This window comes from Rattus norvegicus, chromosome 2, assembly GCF_021556685.1.
Source record: "Rattus norvegicus strain SHRSP/BbbUtx chromosome 2, alternate assembly SHRSP_T2T, whole genome shotgun sequence".
Taxonomy (NCBI): Eukaryota; Metazoa; Chordata; class Mammalia; order Rodentia; family Muridae; genus Rattus; species Rattus norvegicus.
In genome coordinates this window covers 83,514,530-83,534,629 of record NC_141535.1, presented here as the reverse complement: position 1 = coordinate 83,534,629, position 20,100 = coordinate 83,514,530, and the positions used below count along the sequence as shown (strand labels likewise).

General features: G+C 40.8%; 1 protein-coding gene across 4 annotated transcripts in view; it reads right to left on the bottom strand.

The window, feature by feature from the left end:
- Positions 1 to 20,100, bottom strand: part of Ctnnd2 (catenin delta 2) — an 843,638-nt gene that overhangs the window by 223,147 nt on the left and 600,391 nt on the right.

Sequence of the window (20,100 nt, the reverse complement as noted above, 5' to 3'; positions counted from 1 at the left end):
TAGTAGTCAGTGAAAGAAATGCAGTTCTTAGCTATATCTTTATAAAGTGGTTTTAGTGAAAATTAAAAGTACCACCTAATACATTCAAAATCCCATCTGGTATATATAGCTAATGAGATCAATATGGGCTTTATTATTCTAATCAATTGTATTGATTGTACTGGTCATTTAAGAAATAATTGTACATATACAAATACTGTCCAGTTAGATTGTTTTGCTAGCAAATTTCTAACATAAAAATGAATTAATTTATGTTTTAAAGGGTAGTGTAATACTCACTTTTCTTGTCATGATAACAATAAATTTTCTTAAAGGCATTTAAGTAATTTTGAGCATTCCTGGCTCTCTGTATAGTTAAGAAAAACATTTCCTTTAAGAGCTGGAATTACTCAAAAAGTGCTAATACTCCCATTCTCAGGATATTTTCTGTTACATAAAAAATAGACTAAAGAGATGAACACTTTTCATTTCATTAACCAAACAACTTCTAATAAGTAGATGAGAAAACCAAACTATAGTAACTGATGTCCCCAATGAGAACTTAAATAGCACAGAAGAGTCTTAGAGACGTCCCCAGGCACTGCTCATATGCCTCGATGGTGGGTGTATAGTGCTTCAAGTTTAATCTCTACCTGCATTTGGCACAAAAGTATTTGACTTCTGCAGGGTGTCTTTCTGCCCTACCAACTGAGGGAACTGTGTACAAGGCAAATGAGATATCCCAGAGGTATGCTAGAGTAGGAACCAATTCTACAGATGCACTAAAAATTTGTTATTTCTTTTTTTCTTCTCACAAAAGCACCAACTAGAAAATCCTCATAATTCAGAGAAACCTTGTCACTGTGTAGAGGTTTCAACACACAGTCTAAAGCCACCATCGTGCCCTTCCACAGCAGACACCAGCATTAGATAAGACCACCAGAGAGGCTGGTGACAGAGAGGACATGTGACAGACAGAACACCTTGAAAAAGAGGCTCTGACATTTTTAATCTTTTAAAATTACCGTTCATTTAAGGGAGATGGCTGCTATTACAGTAAATATTAGTAAAGGTTTCCATCTATAACTGGTTAAAGAAAACCATTTGTCATGGGAATCTCTGCAATGATCTATTTTATTGCTGTGTTAACTTTCAAGTTCACATCATCTCAGGGTCCCATCACTTATGGAGATAAAGAGGAGGGGGAAACACTGTATTTTGGACCAAAACATGAATCATTGACTTCCATGTGGTGATGCATTTATATAACATACTTAAAAGGCACAAAAATACCCACAACATCACACACACACACACACACACACACACACACACACACACACACACACACACACACACACACAAATCCCACTCCCATCTACTGTGGGGTGCTGCCTTCCATCTGCTAACAATGACCAATTCTACTCAGGTGCGTGAAAAAGAGGTAAGGTCAGGTGTGAGTGTAGGAGCAGTTGGCTGCCTGCCAAGCACAAGGGTCAAGTGCAACTCAAGGCATATTCCTGGGGCCTGTGATCCCACGGCCTTCATGCAGTCCTCAGTGATCATTATTCCTGAACCCCAAAGATGGACTCAGCTTATTTATTCTCAAGGAAGGACCTCCTTTTAATAAATAAAAGGAAGAAAATATTAGGTGATTTCCTTAGCTCTTTTCCCAAATGTTATTTGAGGAGGTCTCAGCGTGTCACATGATAGAATGTCTAGGTTCTTTGAGAGTCAAACAATAAACTAGACAGAATGCATAGTAAATGTCTATAGAGTGTGTGCATGCATGCATGTGTGTGTGTCAATAAGTGTTCTTTTCAGGACTCAGGAGTAGGAAAGAGGGATTCCCAGCATGGAGAACAGGGCAAGTCTTTAATGACTGACAGATGGGCTATTATATAACTTGGGACAATCTGTCATCCAATACTCAGAGGCATATATACTCCCTGTTCTCTTCTGTATGTGTAGAACATGATAAGAAGGGTTTGTCCTTGACAGCTCACTTCAACGAGATATGTGATCTTACTGCATTTGTGTTCAATAGGGGTTTAAGTCTTCCTTGTTTATCTCCTGCTTCCTTGCAGGCTCAGAGAGATGATGGTGCTGCCCTATCAGGAGGTGCACATACTTTTGGGACGAGGCTGTTCGTAGAGCTCCTTTGCCTGACCTTCTGCCTGAGGCTTAAGTTTGCCTTTGATAACACTTGCTTTAAGGCTCACTGAGCAGATCATTTAAACTTTGAATTTGACATAGCAAACATCACTACTAAGTATTTACACAGCACAAGAATCATCCTCACATCAAATGAGAAACTGTGAAAATGCTGGGGACCAACCTTATCCTAGAGCCATGGTATGGGTGTAATGGTCCCTAAGACTGAAAAAAAAGTGAAGTGGATTGTGGATCTGTAGATCACAATTATCACAGATCCACAATTATCACAATCAACTGAAAATCCCTTAGGATTTACTTTGAGAGTCTGGCCAGATACAAGCTTAATATGGTTGAAGATGGAATACTTTCCTAATCTAACTGTGTCTGTCTCAATAATTGTCATGTATTTATGTATATTGAAAAAAGAATCAGGATTCCAACAAAGAAATAGACCACAATATATAGACTTCTTTAGAAGTAAACACAGACTGAGGGCTTTGTGTGAACGAATTGGAAAACATTGCTGAGGTACAGAAGAGTATCTATGAATACACGTGTCTCCAGGACCACACTCCTGAAGCCTTTCATGACTGTTAGACTTTCCTTTGCCCACTTGAGGACAAAAGACAAAGCTCTTCTAATCCAGTCAATTCTTGTTTCAAAGATGTTTTGGACACAGTGACAATAAACATCATCCAGAAGAATTGATACAAGTGAAACATCATAGGGAAACTACAGAACTATGGTCAGATGAACACAGTCTAAACTACCAATCAGCAGAACAGCATGGCAACAGACCATGAATGGAGAGCAAGGAAAGAAAAGACAAGAAGGAACCCCAAAAGACCCACATATTTTAAAAAGTTAAGATGTGGTCCTGAAGTAGCAGGGGTTTAACCCAGAAATTTATGAAGACAGCCTCACACAGCAGGGGGAAGTTACCTTCCATTATTCAAATTCCCATAAAGAAAATTCAAATGGGTTAGAAATTGGATTGACTACATAGTGAGAAGCCAGAGGGTGATGCACGAGACCCTACCTATAAAATAGGTAGGTAGATAGATAGATAGATAGATAGATAGATAGATGATAGACAGATGATAGATAGATGATAGATAATAGATAGATGAAAGATAGACGTGAAGCATAAAGCAGAGTAGCATCAGAAAGTGTTTGAGTGGATAATGCTGGAGGAGTTAAGGCTGGCATAAAAGGCAGAAAAATGGCAGAGTGAAAGACCAAAGCACACTTGCCATATCAGCGAACAGTAGTGGGGGACAGATCAAGGAAATCATTGGCTGTGAAAATGAAGAACAAAATGCTTATATTGTTACTTTAAATGGGGATGGTGAGGTAGGCAGGGGTATAAAGGTATGAATTTAGTTTACGCTTCTAATGCCCACATCCTTTGGGGGTGGTAGTGTGGTAAACTTACTTGCATGTATTACAAATCAGGTTGGCGGTATTGATTTGAGCAAAGATATAAGTGGTATTTATGTCAAAGCCAAGTGACTTCTCCCTTTGTAAGTGACACCAGGGATGTGCTCCTCCGCGGGTATACAATGCAGCTTCTTTTTGTACTCTCATGAAGTCAGACTGTCTTTGCTGCCTGCTTTTGGTGTACGAGCAACAGCTGCGCAAAGAAGATGTCTCCACAGATGCTAAGGGTCATGGGTTACAGATTTTGCATGTGTTCACTTGCTGGGGTCGGAGAGGTCACGATAGTTTACACTGTACTGCAGTGAGCAAGAGTCACTCTGTACCATTTACTATTTAAAATAATAATACTCCTCCAGCATTATCCACTCAAACATTTTCTGATGCTACTCTGCTTTATGCTTCATGTCTATCTTTCATCTATCTATTATCTATCATCTATCTATTATCTGTCTATCATCCATCTATCTATCTATCTATCTATCTATCTATCTATCTATCTATCTATCTATCTATCTATCTACCTACCTACCTATTTTATAGGTAGGGTCTTGTGCATCACCCTCTGGCTTCTCACTATGTAGTCAATCTAATTTCTAACCCATTTGAATTTTCTTTATGGGAATTCTTTTCACTTCCTCAGTCTTCCTTATACAGGAACTACATCAGCCTTAAGTATTAATCATCCTCTTGCTGGTGAGGCTGAGTCTCCGAATAAACTCTTAGCCACGTGGATGGAATTAGAGAGCTTTGCTAAGTAACACAAGCAAATACATCAGTAACTAGAACAAAATGCTCAGACAGTGCACGGAAAGACGGGAGATTGAAAAAGTCAATGTTTGCCAAGATTTATAGTTTTAACAAAATTTAGATCAAAGTGGGTTTTCTTGGAGCATAGCATCACTTTGATCTGTAGTCTCCACACATCACAAAAATAAAGGCCATTTCAATGAGGAGGAAGGAGAGGGATTATTTTATCTCATGGATAAATATTGCATTACGTCTCAATAAATAAAACATTTGGGGTATCGATGACAGAGTCAAGATGGCTGAGGGATGGTTGAGGAAAATGCTGGCTGCTAATCTGCTACGCGAGAAAAGGCAACATTAAAACCCAATATGGGAGAATTGAATTACATGACAGACGAGAGGTGGTCACATGCCATGCACACACACCAAGAACTAACTATACCAAATAAAATAAAGATAATTGGCATGAACATAAAATGATTTCAAAGATAAACAGGGAATCCTACAAATGTCACAAATAATAATATAAATAACTTATCCCCCACCCTCAACCACGCTCGTTTGCAGATACAAGAAATCGCCCCAGTGTTTGGGATCCTAGGAGCACTGATCTTAGAAGTGTAAGACTGCAACATAAACTAGTAGAGGGTACATGGTGAGGTGGGAAGACATCCTCATCTGACTCATGGCCCAGACAGCTACTCCCTTTTCTCGCCTTCCCTTCCCCCTGTCTCTCAGCACCAAACTTAACAGGTTCACGTTTATAGTTGACTCAAAGATTAAGTGTGGACTCGAAATCCTCTTCAAATTCTGATCTTAAGGAAAAACATTAGATATCTCCTTTGAGTTCAAACATTTATCCCTTCGAATTAACAATTACAAACTGTTGTGCGTTTAAATGCATACACTTTCACATGTGTGTAGGAAACTGAAATGCACATGTGGCTCTGCATGGAACAGAGTTCCGTACATGCACTGGTGTAACTTTTGAAGATCCAAACTCCAAAAGGTAGAGATTCGATCTAACTATCTGCAAATTACTAAATTCTGTCAGAATATGGGAAGGTAGAGATATAACCTATCAGAAAACTACTAAACTAGGCCAGAATGTAGGAAGCCCACAGATAGTCTCCCAAAGCCTTTTGGGCTTTGAAAGGGTCAGGCAACTGTTTATTTGATCTGTCTTTCTCTCTGTCCTTTAGGGGATGGTGAGATGGACAAGACTTTGCTTTTAAGGAGGCAACATGCCTAGCTAGGACTCAGAGACTAAGAAACCAGAAAAGAAGCAAACACGACAAATGAACTGTGAACACTGGGGGCAGCTTTACTGATTACCCAGAAGCCGGCAATCAGCTAGCCGTCATTTTGCAGTCAGGCAAATTGCACACACAGTTCCAATACCTGGAGGTAATAACCCAAGAGATAATAGAACCAGAAGAGAGGGTGTGGGCAGCAGAGTACTTCAGGGGTGTGGACACCCCTGAAGGACAAACAGGTGATAAGGGAAAGTGATGAGGGTCACTGAGATAAACAGGGAGGCCAGAGGCCTGGGACTCTGGGATGGAGAGAGAGAGTAAGGTACAATGGAAGTGGTATCAAGCTACAGGGATGTATCTGGGACTTTGGCCATCACTGGGTGTTGGCTTCACTCTAAGCACGTAAGAAGTAGAGTTGCTCTAAAATACTACCTTACAAACTACTGAATGTGAGTGAGGACAGAGTAGGCACCAGGCAAAGGCACTAAGACCACCTTAGTGGGAGAATCCGAGCAGCTTCTATGGTTGTCAGGACGATGACTACAGTGTCGGATTCCAGACCTGCTCGGTAGATAGGGTTGGGAGTATGATGTCTGAGTTAAAGGAGGGAATCATGGCTGACTGTGATCTGAGGCTTTTTTCATTTTTCATAAACAGGCATGCTGTTGGTAATCACAGCCATACTTTCGGGCTGATTGACAGGTGGCAAAGCACTTAGGAGAGACATAGCCCCTCATTTAAATTTCATTGTGTTGACACAAAAGCATGCATTTAAAAGAAATTACTCTTCCCTCGTCTGTGCAAAGTGGAAAAATGGCATCTCCCAAAAAACATGATAGAGAGATCGTTTTGTGTCTCAGATCGTCCACGGTTTTAACTGATGCTAAATATTAAAGAAAAGGAAACATGTCCCACTGAAGGAGCAATGGTGGATGCTTAGCAAAAATTTCCTTCACGGTTATTTTATTTTAAAATCACCTATCTTTTTGAAAAGTCCTGCTTCAAGTAAGATTTTCACCAAACCTGAAATCGTATCGCACCCAAAGTCGATATGAATCACACTATTGGAAAGGTCTTCGTGTTACACACTTGTTTATTTTCCCTTCCTGTATGCAGTTAGGGAGCGTCCTGTATGTTCCGAAAACCTATTCTTTTTTTTTTGTTGTACTAGTAACCAATATCCAGGGGATTAAATTATGGTGAGAAAGAATATTTATTGTTTGTCAGGGGATCGCACTGTGAATGTAGAAACTGTACTGTAGAGGTCACTGAAAGGCTATCAGAGAGGCCAACTGTGTACAGCATGCTTAGGGTAGAGCAGGTCTGAACTTTATCCCTTTTACAGTTGCTCTTTGTGCTTACGGGAGTGTGTGTATGTGTGTGGATGTGCGTGTGTTGGCGTACATTATGGAAATCAGAGGTTAACCTGCAGCTGTCAGCTCTCCCCTAGCGCCATGTCAGTTTGGGGCATTTGAACTTGGGCCTTTAGGCTTGACAGAAACAGCCTTGGCACATGGAGCCACCTGGGTCTAGAGAGCCACACGTTATTGTGAGGAACCCGTGTGGTAGGCTTGGGGAAAGGGGTTGGCACTGGTGTTAGGAAGCAGTATGTTCTCCTGATCTTCAAATATGAAAATTGATACCTGACTGGGGATGCTTTGGATTCTTAGTGGAATAGAATTCAAGATTCCTGGGCAATGTAAAAGAAAAGCGGAGAGCCAAATGCTGTCGCAGGATTATAGCATGCACCTTTGGCCAGCATCCCCAGTGCCTTGCAGTCTGTGTGCCTATTGAGTGACGCCAGGGGTGGAGAAGGGACCGTTAGTGTGATGATGGTATCAGGCTGAACAGAATATTTCCTAGAGGTAATTACTGAGGGCACCGGAACACTAGGAAATGCTGACATCCTCATAAACATGTAAGTGTTGGGGGTGGTGGTGTGAGAGGAGCAGCCTTGGGCTCCTGAGTAGAAGATAAGGAGGTCACAGCGTCAAGAACAAAAACCCATCCGAGAAGGCATGCCGGTAGCTCCAGTGATTTTATTTTAGGATGTGTAGATACGTGTCTTAGAGCCTGTTTTTCCACCTTCCACATCTGTGATTTTATAAATATTAACACAAATGTGGGGGTTCACATATGTCTCAACTGTAAACTATTACCGGTATTTTTAATTTGATTGTGCTGTTTCCAGAGCACAGAAAGTAACAGTAGAGCCTATCTGTGACTCTTCCCTGAGCTCCACCACTGGATGTGGAGGGACAGCCTGCAGGGAATCCCAAAGGCTGAGCACTAGGGAAAACAGTGTCACCACCCAGGGCTCCCCTGGACTGCTTGAACAGCCATACTCAGAATTCAGCCAGAGGCCACTGATACGTTTCCTGTTTCTCTTGAACACAGAGAACTTTGTGATTAGAAACCCCATGGCAGCACGGGGTCTAAGCAGGAGCCCTCAGTGGTGCTAGTGGACAGGTTAGGTGTTATTCACTTAACATGGTGTCCATCAGCCCAAGCAGAGCATACAGGTGACACTAGGATATGGATACATTTTTGATGCACCCATAATCTTTGAAATTAAGAAGAATCAAAGTGCTAAGAAACCTCATTAAGCACATCGACTCTTTTATTTATTATTTAAGGAAGAAGGAGGTTTCATTCTGGGGAACCTGTAGAAAGAGTCCTACAATTCTCTTGGTCCCTTTAAAGTCGGCAATACTAATATTCATATGTATATATGTAAGAATGTAGATATACATATACTTGAATGTGTACATATATATACATATACATACACACACACACACACACACACACACACACACACACACGCACGCACATGTGTGACTATATTATGGCAGGTTGAATGAGAATGCCCCTCATAGGCAGATGTTTGGATACTTGATTCCCCAGTTGGTGGCACTGTTTGGGTATGTGTGGTGTAAGTAGGTCACTGGGGGTGGGCATTGATGTTTTAAAAATCATGTTCTATTCCAGTTCACTCTTCTTTTCATGCTTGAAGTTCTAGATGTGAGCTCTCATTTTTTTCGGCTGCCATGACTGCCACCTGCTGTCATGAGTCCCGCCATGGTACACTGATCTTTCAGGAATCATATGCCCAAATAAATTCTTTCTTCTATAAGCTCCCTTCACCACAGAGTTTTATCACAGCGATAGAAAAGTAACTATCATACATATTTATAATTTATATAATTTTATTACATGAATTATATGTATACATATATTTATATAATATAAATAATATGTATAAAGATATATATATGCATATATAATTTTAGAAGACACAATAAAAAAGGTCTCTGCTTCCTCACCATAATGAGAGTGACTTATTTATTTTGTTTCAGTTAAAAATATGTAGTTTTGATATTCTTTATCCTTTTAACTCATCACTTGCAAGGTGCCTAGAGTGTGCAGGTCTCCAATAGACAGAGTAGCCACCAAGGCTGAGAAACAGTTCTTTCTTTCTATTGATAACTTCAGTTCAAAGACATTCACTGGAGACGACTAGATTAAATGTCTGCCACCTACATTATGAGTAACTAAGTGCTCTGAATTTACTCTGCTTTCAAACCTCACCTTTTGAATCATGTAGTTTATCAAGAACTCAAAATCTTTAATGTTCAAAATCCTGTGTTTAAGCTATCGTTTCTTCCTGTAGCAATTGTCTAGTTATGCTTTTAAAAGAGCATAGTCTGTACAAGAGACCTGGTTTTTGTGTTTAATTCATCAAGAGTTGTTCAGTGAAATCTAGGTGCTGCTGAATGAAGTTTCTCTCCAAGTTCAAAGGCAGGCAGTGGGTACACACTGGGTTTTTAACTGGCTGACAGGCCCTCAGGATATGTAACAATGCAGAATGGTGGCACAGAATGTTTTGATTATAAATTATGGATATGCGGTAATTACAGCTGTTTCATTTAAACACACATAATCAGACATGTCAATCACTGTTAAGAATCTTCCACATCCCGTTTCAGAAGATCATCACCCCATGACCTGGTTCTGCCTACTCTTCCTGCCTTCTCTCTGCCATCATCTCATTTTGACTACATTTGGCCTCTGTTGCTCTCGTTCTGGACACTGTCACACATGCAGGCACCATCCACAGGGGCTGCAGATTGACTCCCTTTCCATTGGAAATACAGAGGAACTGCTGAGAGCTGGAACTCCTTCCTCAGCTGTAGGTCCCCTTTCTAGGCCTCATTATGTTTCTCACTTATTTCCTGATTATATTTCTATGTGTGTCCCTGAACCCAAGTCTAAGGGATATAAGCATCCCGAGAACAGAGATATTACCTGAAATAATAAACTCAGTTCTTCAGGGTCCAGAGGAATATCTGGCACTAAGCAACCATTCCATGCTCATTGGAAGAATGAAGTTTTAACCTTGAACTTGGAAACTTTATAGCGATCTATTTGATCAGTCTTCCCCTTTGAAACACATAGACCAAGCAAAGACTTCAGTGCCCAAGATGCTATTTGAGAGTTTTAGAATATTATACAGCCCAGAAAATGGAACCAATGCTCAGTCAAACATTTTACATATGCAGAAAGTGTTTTTCCTTAGAACCTTTTTCATTTATGAAGCAACAGTAATTTTCCCACAAGTAAATGCCATCCCTGTGCCTGTGTACCATGTGCACCTGCATCTTGTTTACAGAGGCTGATCCTGAATGTGTTATCTAATTATAGATATGCAGATGTCTTGTTTGCCATAATGTAAAAATATATAAAATCATATGAAATCGGTATCACCCAGATCTATACATGAATTCTGATTTCTGTGAGGTGCGCCTGGGTTATAAGGTAAAGAGACAGATGAAAGTCCAAACAATAAGGAAGATTATTCATAAAGACACGTCTTCACATTCTGCTGTCACTCTTCTGGGTCGAAGACGGAATTAAAATATTAAAACAGAAATTTGAATTGCAAAACAAATTATCATCCATTGATTCATTTCTTAGGATGCTCGTTGCAGAAAAAATTCTATCTCGAGCGAGAATCTGGCAGGGGTATGACAACATCAGTTCTGTTTTTTCTTGGATATATTAATGAACCGCGAGGGGTTTGTTAAGATAGACTTACAGGGGGAGGCATGCATGACAAGCTTGAATGGGAAGATCAAGGAAACTGATTATTCGGTCAACTATTTGAAAGGGGATTCTTCACGATGAGCACTGGGGTATATAATCAGGGTAATTACTGCTGAAGACCACGTAGTCACCACAAAGGAACAGACTGATGCCTGTATCCTAGTCAGGGGGTCCTGAACCTTATCTGAGAAAAGGGAACTCCACAAAATAGGGCAACAACAGATTCTTCTCTCCGAGGTTCAGTTTCCCAGGGCTCTTCCTAAGAGAAACATTTCTTAGCCCTAAGCAGCAGCAGAATTAAGAACAATGGCTCCTCTTCCTGGTGCCATAAGACATTCATGGTCTGACTTCTGTGAATGTGCTACTTGACAATGGAGAGTTCACGTGTTACTGGTGGAACGAAGTAGTTGGGTCTTTGATGGACCCAACAGAATCTCAAAGTTACCTTTAATGCTACTTTAAAGCTAAAGTATTTTGTCAGGGAGATGACAGTGTAGGGAAGGAAGATTCAACTAGAGACTGCAGATCGGAAGAGTGAAGGTGTTATGAACCAATGAAAACCAGTAGACATTAGAGAAGAAGAAGGAAAAGTGGAGGAGGAAAAAGATGGAAGGAACAAGCAGCAGCAGCAGGAGGAGGAGGAGGAGGAAAAGGAGGATGAGAAAAAGAAGCAGCAGCAGAAGCAAATAGCCTCTACCACAGCAATTCCTATGACAAGGAACATAAAACCTGCTTATTAAGCAGTAGGTTTCAGCTTGAAGAGGCCAATTTTGGATGCCTGTCCTCCAGACCTTTAAGATGACAACTTTATTTAACCCAAAGCAGCTGGATCTGTGGTGATTTGTTATAGCAGCAGCAGGAAGCTAATACTCGGGGCTGCGGCTGGTCCCAGGTTACGCTCTCATGAGCAGCGTTTGTGCCTCGGTAGATGACAAAGCAGCTCTTTTACTGCACAGCTGTGGACAGCAGGAGACTGCTGTGCCCTCTTGCTCTGACATCCAAATTCTTGTCTCCACAGTAGTGACCTATACATCATCTTCCCAGTGCTCCAAACACTGGGATGCTTGCAAATGGCATGGCTGAAGACTTAGGTCCCGGAGAATCGAGACAAATAATCATCTGCTCTGCATGAAGAAGTACAAAGGTCACGGAGTTCATTGCTTGATTTATGGTCATGCCACTGACCAATGCCCAGAGCTGATGGCTCCGTTCTCAAGCAGTCTCGATGAGGAAAGACAGGAAGTCTTCCCAAGAAGATTGCACAGCAGATAGGTGACTCTGTGTCACTTGCGATATCTTTGCAGACCGTTCATGCAGAAGGACGCAGCCTGGACATAGAAGGTGTTGCTGCTTTGATTGTCAGTAGGAGAGAAGGAGGTGGCCCTTAAAATAGTTACATCTTCTCTGTGCTCTCCCTTGTAAGTTTTCTTGTTGTTTTGATAAATGATCATAGGCTGGTGCTATGCTTTGGCCAGAAAAAAGGACAGATCGTTGGAGAGAATGCAGGGTGAGCTAGGTGTTGAGGCTACTCATCTATGTATTTAATGGCCAAATTAAATTTAGTGAGTTGGGTAGGCAATAGGTCCTTTCATATGTTGGCTTTTTTTTTTGTATTTTCTAGAATCTGGTAGGAATTTCAGACCCAAAATGTCTCCTTAGGATGCTAGAATTCTCCCCCAGTACATAACACACCTCTGATCACCTTTCATAGGCTTAATAGCTCAGGGGAGTCCAAACTTCAAGGTTGTCATCTGTTGACCTTATTGACTTTCCCCTGTCCTTTGAGATCCTTGAATTTCCGTTGCTCTTTAGGTAAGGGAGCATAGATCTTAGGCATCCAGGAATGTGCCTGGTAATGTTTAGCTTCGAAGACCTTGAGACCCTCTTGTGGTTTGGAAACATCTTTTAAAAAATCGACTTTCCTCCTCCCCCCTACTCTTTTTGTTTTGTTTTCTTCCTACATCATTACTCTTTTGGTTTCTTTTCCTGTTTCCTTTACTTCATATTTCTAACAGAGCATAACATCCCTACTATATGTCAGGATCTCCCTGCGATGGGTTGCTGTTTCCTGCTCACTGCAGGATAGCATCCGGGAAACACTTCTCACTAGTTGAGAATCAACTGTGATGCTCACAGTTTTCCCTGTCAGTTTGTGTGGCTCTGGACACTTGTCTGTCCAGCTCAGCACAGGAGCCAAATCATACTCTTTACGTTTAGTCACCCTCCTCTCGTGTAATCATGATGGCACCAGGGCCATGTCTTGGAGCATATAGTAAGCTCAGATCTCATCACAGGACTTTTTGACTAGGGGTAGGATACTTAACATAGATGCACGTATCTGAGATAAAAGGAAAAATGAGATTGGCTTTTTCTCAGACATGGATTTTTTTTAAGAGAAAGAAAAAAAGCAGTCTTCCAGATTGATAATAGCCTGTAAACCTTCGATACCTATTGAACCTCTTCATTGGCTTGAACTTCATTGGCTCCAATACTGTCAGAGTCTCCAGAGCTCTACTCTATTCAGACGTTAATAATCTATAAAGCTGACTTGGATGGCTGACTGCTCCAGTCTAACAGGTCGTTTGTGTTGAGAAGTGTTATGAGCCATGGGACCAGCTCTGCTGCTCCTCTGTGGGCAGAGATGTTGCTAGAATCTTCCAAGAGGAGTGTGTGTTGTTTTGTTTAGAGATTGCTGAGTCTTGTCTGTCGAGTGGTTCATGGTAAGTGTGAATATTGGCTTATATGACTGTGTTCCCTCTTTCTCTCCCTCCCTCCCTCCCTCCCTCCCTCCTTCCCTCGCTCCCTCCCTCGCTCCTTCCCTTCCTTCCTTCCTTCCTTCCTTCCTTCCTTCCTTCCTTCCTTCCTTCCTTCCTTCTTTCCCAGTCTTCCTCTGTGTGATGAGGCCAATTGTATAACAAAACAATACAAAAATAAAATATACCAATAACTTTCTTTTTTCTTTCTTTCTTTTTGATCTCTTTTGCAGGTGTTTATTGAATTGCTGGTGGATTATAAAAATGTGGAATGATTCTGTCTCCTTTCTGTCATTTAAAATGTAAACATAAGCCTATATGAGTTTATTACTGGCAAATAACTGACATTTGAGCATATTCTATAGCCTCAGGATTAAAACACAGTTAGGTAGTTTTAAAGACCAAGGACCCAACTGTTGAGTGTCTGAAATACTTTGATGGTTACCTGTAAATCAGGAGTATGGATATTAAATTTCTTTTTCCAAAGATTTGTTTTTATTTCATATGCATGGGTGTTTTGCTTGAATGTGTGTCTGTCTACCACATGTGTGTACTGCCCATGGAGGTCAGAAGAGGGCATTGGATCCTCTGGAACTGGAGTTAAAAATAGTTAGCTTGTAAGTGAGAGAGGATCTCAAACCTCCTGTTTTACAAAAGCCACCAGTTCTCTTAACTGCTGAGCCAACTCCCGAGTCCCACAGCGAAGATTTAACTTCCTGGTAAATCTGAGAGTCTTTCTTTATCTTGCAGTTCATATCTAATAAAACCTTCCTCAGAATTAAGTTTTTTCATTGTTAAAGAATACCCATCCATCTTCTGAGATCCCTCTAATTCTTTCAAACACTGTCCAATACAAGATGAAGCCCAGATCTGAACATGGGGCCTAAGTCTCATTTTGCCGAAACTCTTGTCAACAGTCCACAGATGCCTCCATGTAAGAACAAGGAAATCTGTAGGGTGATCTCGGGCATAGTCAATTTCATAACTACAAAACCCCCAACTTCCTCCCAAACAACCCTAGATTCATGGCCTCATAGGCTATATATTTAAATGTGGTACTTATATATCATTTAAAAGCATTAAAAAGTTCTCAGCTGTGCAAAAGCCAAAGAACGACTGAAATTCTAATGTGTAATGAATCCAAGGAGTCCCTGGTAGTGTGTTCCTAGGCTGTACAGTAGCTGTGGCCCTGAACACACATTGTCACTATGGGACGTAGTGCCAGCAAATGCTGCCCTAGCACTGCAGCTCAAGTTTGAGATGTTAATACCTCACGAATCATATTTTTCATATGTACACAGTATCATGCTATCATAGAAACACCATGATTTTAGAAAACAAAGACTTTCCCTTTTTCTTTTCTTTCCTCCCTCCCTCCATTCTTTCTTTCTTTTTTCTTTCTTTTTCATATTTTCCTAGTATTGTTCTTCAGCGATTAAGTACCAGGTTGATATATCTTTGAATTGGGTTGTGTTAGAAAGCTTGATATTTAAATTGATGTCTGAGTTGGGATTAGGAGTTTCCAGTAATTTATGAAATGGCTTCTACACATACTTGTACCACTTAAGCATGCATATTTATACAAAGAGGTGATCTCAACAATGAAAAGAATGAAATCAAGAGATGGATCAACTCTGAAAAATATAAACTACATCTGCATCCCACACTATGGAACACCCATAGAGAAGGGGAGGGGGCGGGGCTAGGGGGATGTTGGCCCGGAAACTGGGAAGGGGAATAACAGTCGAAATGTAAATAAGAAATACTCAAGTTAATAAAGATGGAAAAAAAATAAGCTCATCTGCCTCATTCGTATGGACATTCAACAGTGTTACACGCCTATGACAGAATTTAACTATGTTAACATAAACGATTTACCACTGAGTATTGTACATAGACCTATTTTTATATAAGATATTCTGTGGGACTTGTGAGAAATTCTCAAGTGGAAAGAAGCCAGGAGTGGGAAAAACTAAGATGCCCTCATCTGTAGAATCCTTCTTTCTAGCGGCCAACACAGTCATTTTTTGTGAGTTGTCCTATCTCCATGATATAAGCAAATAAGACCAAAGTGATATTTATGAAGGGAAGGTTTTATTCTTGGTTATCTTTCTGCTCTAGCCTGTTAACAATATTGCCGGCCCATTATATCCTCCCCTGGGGATGAATCACGGCCCTTTTCCTTTGAGGCTCTATTACTGCTGCCTCATCTCCTCCATCGTCCTTCCTGAGTGAAGGACCAGGTTTTCAGAGAAATTAAAAAAAAATGTATTGGTCACCATCTTCACTCATTGTGCATTAGCTCTGGCAGTTTGGTATCAGAGGGGCTATGCATCACTTCTCCCCCTGTGTCCGTGAGGGCTGTGATCTTTGCAAGCTTTCGGCTTTCCACAGCACTAACCCTAGACGCGGCTGTTATCTGCGAGCACATTCACAGTCTCTTCCTACTCCTGCCTTGACTATAGCTGATGGGATTATGGGTTTCCTTGGAAACAGGGTCCATAGCAGTATTCATTAACATCACCACCTCCTTTCAGCTTCCCTTAGCTGACAGGAGCAGAGCACAGGAGATGGACACACCAAGAGGGCAGCTAAAGCATGCTTTGCTGTAAAACCAGAAGACTGGTCTCCCATTGAACTGTTGTAAGGCTTCCCAGTTGACATCTGCTCTGTGCTGTCAGCAGAGTCATGTCCTTGTCACAGGTATAGAGGCCCCAGGCCACCGTTCAGTCTGGTAGTCTAGGACTCAAAGAGGCAAGGTATATTCTCAAGGTCACACAGCCACACAGCCAGAGTTCAAGCGCCAACTTCAGCACCCCTTCCATGAGAGCCATTCTCTTTGCTGATGCCTAGCAACCAAACATAGGCCCCTTAAAAAAAGAAATGAGGTACAATTTATAATGAGGTTAGGGAAGGAATCATTCAAAGGCAATTGAGTGAAGAGATGGATAGAACATTCCCTTGAATTACACAAAGTGGAATCAGAAGGGAAATAAAATCATGAAACACTTTACAAGTAGTAGACAGGAACGAGTCCCAATTTCTTTAACATCTGAAATGTGTTAAATCAGTCTGAATAAAACCTACATTATGGGGAATGGGACATTTATACATACAGATCAATTTCTTTGTTCCAGTTAAATAAAAATACATTCGAGTTGGAAAAAACAGTGTATACTATACAAATTGGACATTTTGTGCACATACACACATATACATGCAAGCATGCATACACACACACACACACACACACACAGAGAGTCATATTCACATATTAACAACTGAAGTGGTGACATACATCTATGAATCTCATATAATCTTAGCACTCAGGAGGTTGAGGATGATAGTCAAGGCTAGCCCAGGCTACTTAGTGAGCCCTTGTCCCAGGAGAAAGAAAAAAGAAGTATCATAGATATACATGAACAAAACTGTCAAAGCAGAAAGGATCACCTCCAGACCTCTTTCACTAGCTCTAAATGGGCATATCGTTGATAATACTTTTGTGGCAGCCTCTGATTTTCTGATTTTATTTCAACTTGGGCAGAATGCAGGGAACCTCCTTAACTGGACTGTGTACTCATTCCAAGTACCCCGGAGCTGTACTGTGCCTTGCCATGTATGTAAGGCCTGGTATTACAATGCTCTGCTTACATATGTTTGTCTGGTAGGTGTGGATTCCTTAGCCTACATAAGAGTAATATTTGAATCTCCCTTTTAATGCAAACCCAGCTGTGAGTCGCCTATCTTTATCTCCATTATACACACCTTTCTATAACAATAAAATCTTGCTTTAGGAGCTAGAATGGCATAATTGGGAAGAGGTAGGCTGGGGCTAGTCAAATACCTCCAGGATTATTTTTCTGGTACTATTCTCCTTATCTTGGTATGGCTTAAGTTTAGTGGTAGATTCTTAAAACACTTCAGTTGCATATTTGATAGTCAGGCTAATTTTTCACATAAGGGGGATTAGGTCAATAGTCTACATTAAATTTCCATTACTGACAGATTCAGGCCATTTGTCAACTTCTCTCACACATGGGGGCACATTACAACATTTGAGTTCCTATAAAAACAGCATGCTCATCAATGGTCATATATTCAAGAGAAAACACATCCTTAATTTAAACACTTATCACTTTTTTTTTTTAAATTCACTTTGCCTACTATTTATTAAATAACCTTTGAAATGACATTGGAAGGCTTTATGGGTTTTATATTCTCCTGATTTTTAGTTTGTTTATACTTTTACTTTTGCTATTTATTAATTTGTTAGTTTTTTGTGGATTGTTTTCAATAGGCATCTCTCTTTTTCAGCTAGTGCGTTTTTTTTTTTTATTAACTTGAGTATTTCTTATATATATTTCAAGTGTTATTCCCTTTCCCGGTTTCCGGGCAAACATCCCCCTCCCCCCTCCCCTTCCTTATGGGTGTTCCCCTCCCAACCCTCCCCCCATTGCCGCCCTCCCCCCATAGTCTAGTTCACTGGGGGTTCAGTCTTAGCAGGACCCAGGGCTTCCCCTTCCACTGGTGCTCTTACTAGGATATTCATTGCTACCTATGGGGTCAGAGTCCAGGGTCAGTCCATGTATAGTCTTTAGGTAGTGGCTTAGTCCCTGGAAGCTCTGGTTGCTTGACATTGTTGTACTTTTGGGGTCTCGAGCCCCTTCAAGCTCTTCCAGTTCTTTCTCTGATTCCTTCAACGGGGGACCTATTCTCAGTTCAGTGGTTTGCTGCTGGCATTCGCCTCTGTATTTGCTGTATTCTGGCTGTGTCTCTCAGGAGCGATCTACATCCGGCTCCTGTCGGTCTGCACTTCTTTGCTTCATCCATCTTGTCTAATTGGGTGGCTGTATATGTATGGGCCACATGTGGGGCAGGCTCTGAATGGGTGTTCCTTCAGTCTCTGTTTTAATCTTTGCCTCTCCCTTCCCTGCCAAGGGTATTCTTTTTCCTCATTTAAAGAAGGAGTGAAGCATTCACATTTTGATCATCCGTCTTGAGTTTCGTTTGTTCTAGGGATCTAGGGTAATTCAAGCATTTGGGCTAATAGCCACTTATCAATGAGTGCATACCATGTATGTCTTTCTGTGATTGGGTTAGCTCACTCAGGATGATATTTTCCAGTTCCAACCATTTGCCTACGAATTTCATAAACTCGTTGTTTTTGATAGCTGAGTAATATTCCATTGTGTAGATGTACCACATTTTCTGTATCCATTCCTCTGTTGAAGGGCATTTGGGTTCTTTCCAGCTTCTGGCTATTATAAATAAGGCTGCGATGAACATAGTGGAGCACGTGTCTCTTTTATATGTTGAGGCATCTTTTGGGTATATGCCCAAGAGAGGTATAGCTGGATCCTCAGGCAGTTCAATGTCCAATTTTCTGAGGAACCTCCAGACTGCTTTCCAGAATGGTTTTACCAGTCTGCAATCCCACCAACAATAGAGGAGTGTTCCTCTTTCTCCACATCCTCGCCAGCATCTGCTGTCACCTGAGTTTTTGATCTTAGCCATTCTCACTGGTGTGAGGTGAAATCTCAGGGTTGTTTTGATTTGCATTTCCCTTATGACTAAAGATGTTGAACATTTCTTTAGGTGTTTCTCAGCCATTCGGCATTCCTCAGCTGTGAATTCTTTGTTTAGCTCTGAACCCCATTTTTTAATAGGGTTATTTGTTTCCCTGCGGTCTAACTTCTTGAGTTCTTTGTATATTTTGGATATAAGTCCTCTATCTGTTGTAGGATTGGTAAAGATCTTTTCCCAATCTGTTGGTTGCCGTTTTGTCCTAACCACAGTGTCCTTTGCCTTACAGAAGCTTTGCAGTTTTATGAGATCCCATTTGTCGATTCTTGATCTTAGAGCATAAGCCATTGGTGTTTTGTTTAGGAAATTTTTTCCAGTGCCCATGTGTTCCAGATGCTTCCCTAGTTTTTCTTCTATTAGTTTGAGTGTGTCTGGTTTGATGTGGAGGTCCTTGATCCACTTGGACTTAAGCTTTGTACAGGGTGATAAGCATGGATCGATCTGCATTCTTCTACATGTTGCCCTCCAGTTGAACCAGCACCATTTGCTGAAAATGCTATCTTTTTTCCATTGGATGGTTTTGGCTCCTTTGTCAAAAATCAAGTGACCATAGGTGTGTGGGTTCATTTCTGGGTCTTCAATTCTATTCCATTGGTCTATCTGTCTGTCTCTGTACCAATACCATGCAGTTTTTATCACTATTGCTCTGTAATACTGCTTGAGTTCAGGGATAGTGATTCCCCCTGAAGTCCTTTTATTGTTGAGGATAGCTTTAGCTATCCTGGGTTTTTTGTTATTCCAGATGAATTTGCAAATTGTTCTGTCTAACTCTTTGAAGAATTGGACTGGTATTTTGATGGGGATTGCATTGAATCTGTAGATTGCTTTTGGTAAAATGGCCATTTTTACTATATTAATCCTGCCAATCCATGAGCATGGGAGATCTTTCCATCTTCTGAGGTCTTCTTCAATTTCTTTCCTCAATGTCTTGAAGTTCTTATTGTACAGATCTTTTACTTGCTTGGTTAAAGTCACACCGAGGTACTTTATATTATTTGGGTCTATTATGAAGGGTGTCGTTTCCCTAATTTCTTTCTCGGCTTGTTTCTCTTTTGTATAGAGGAAGGCAACTGATTTAT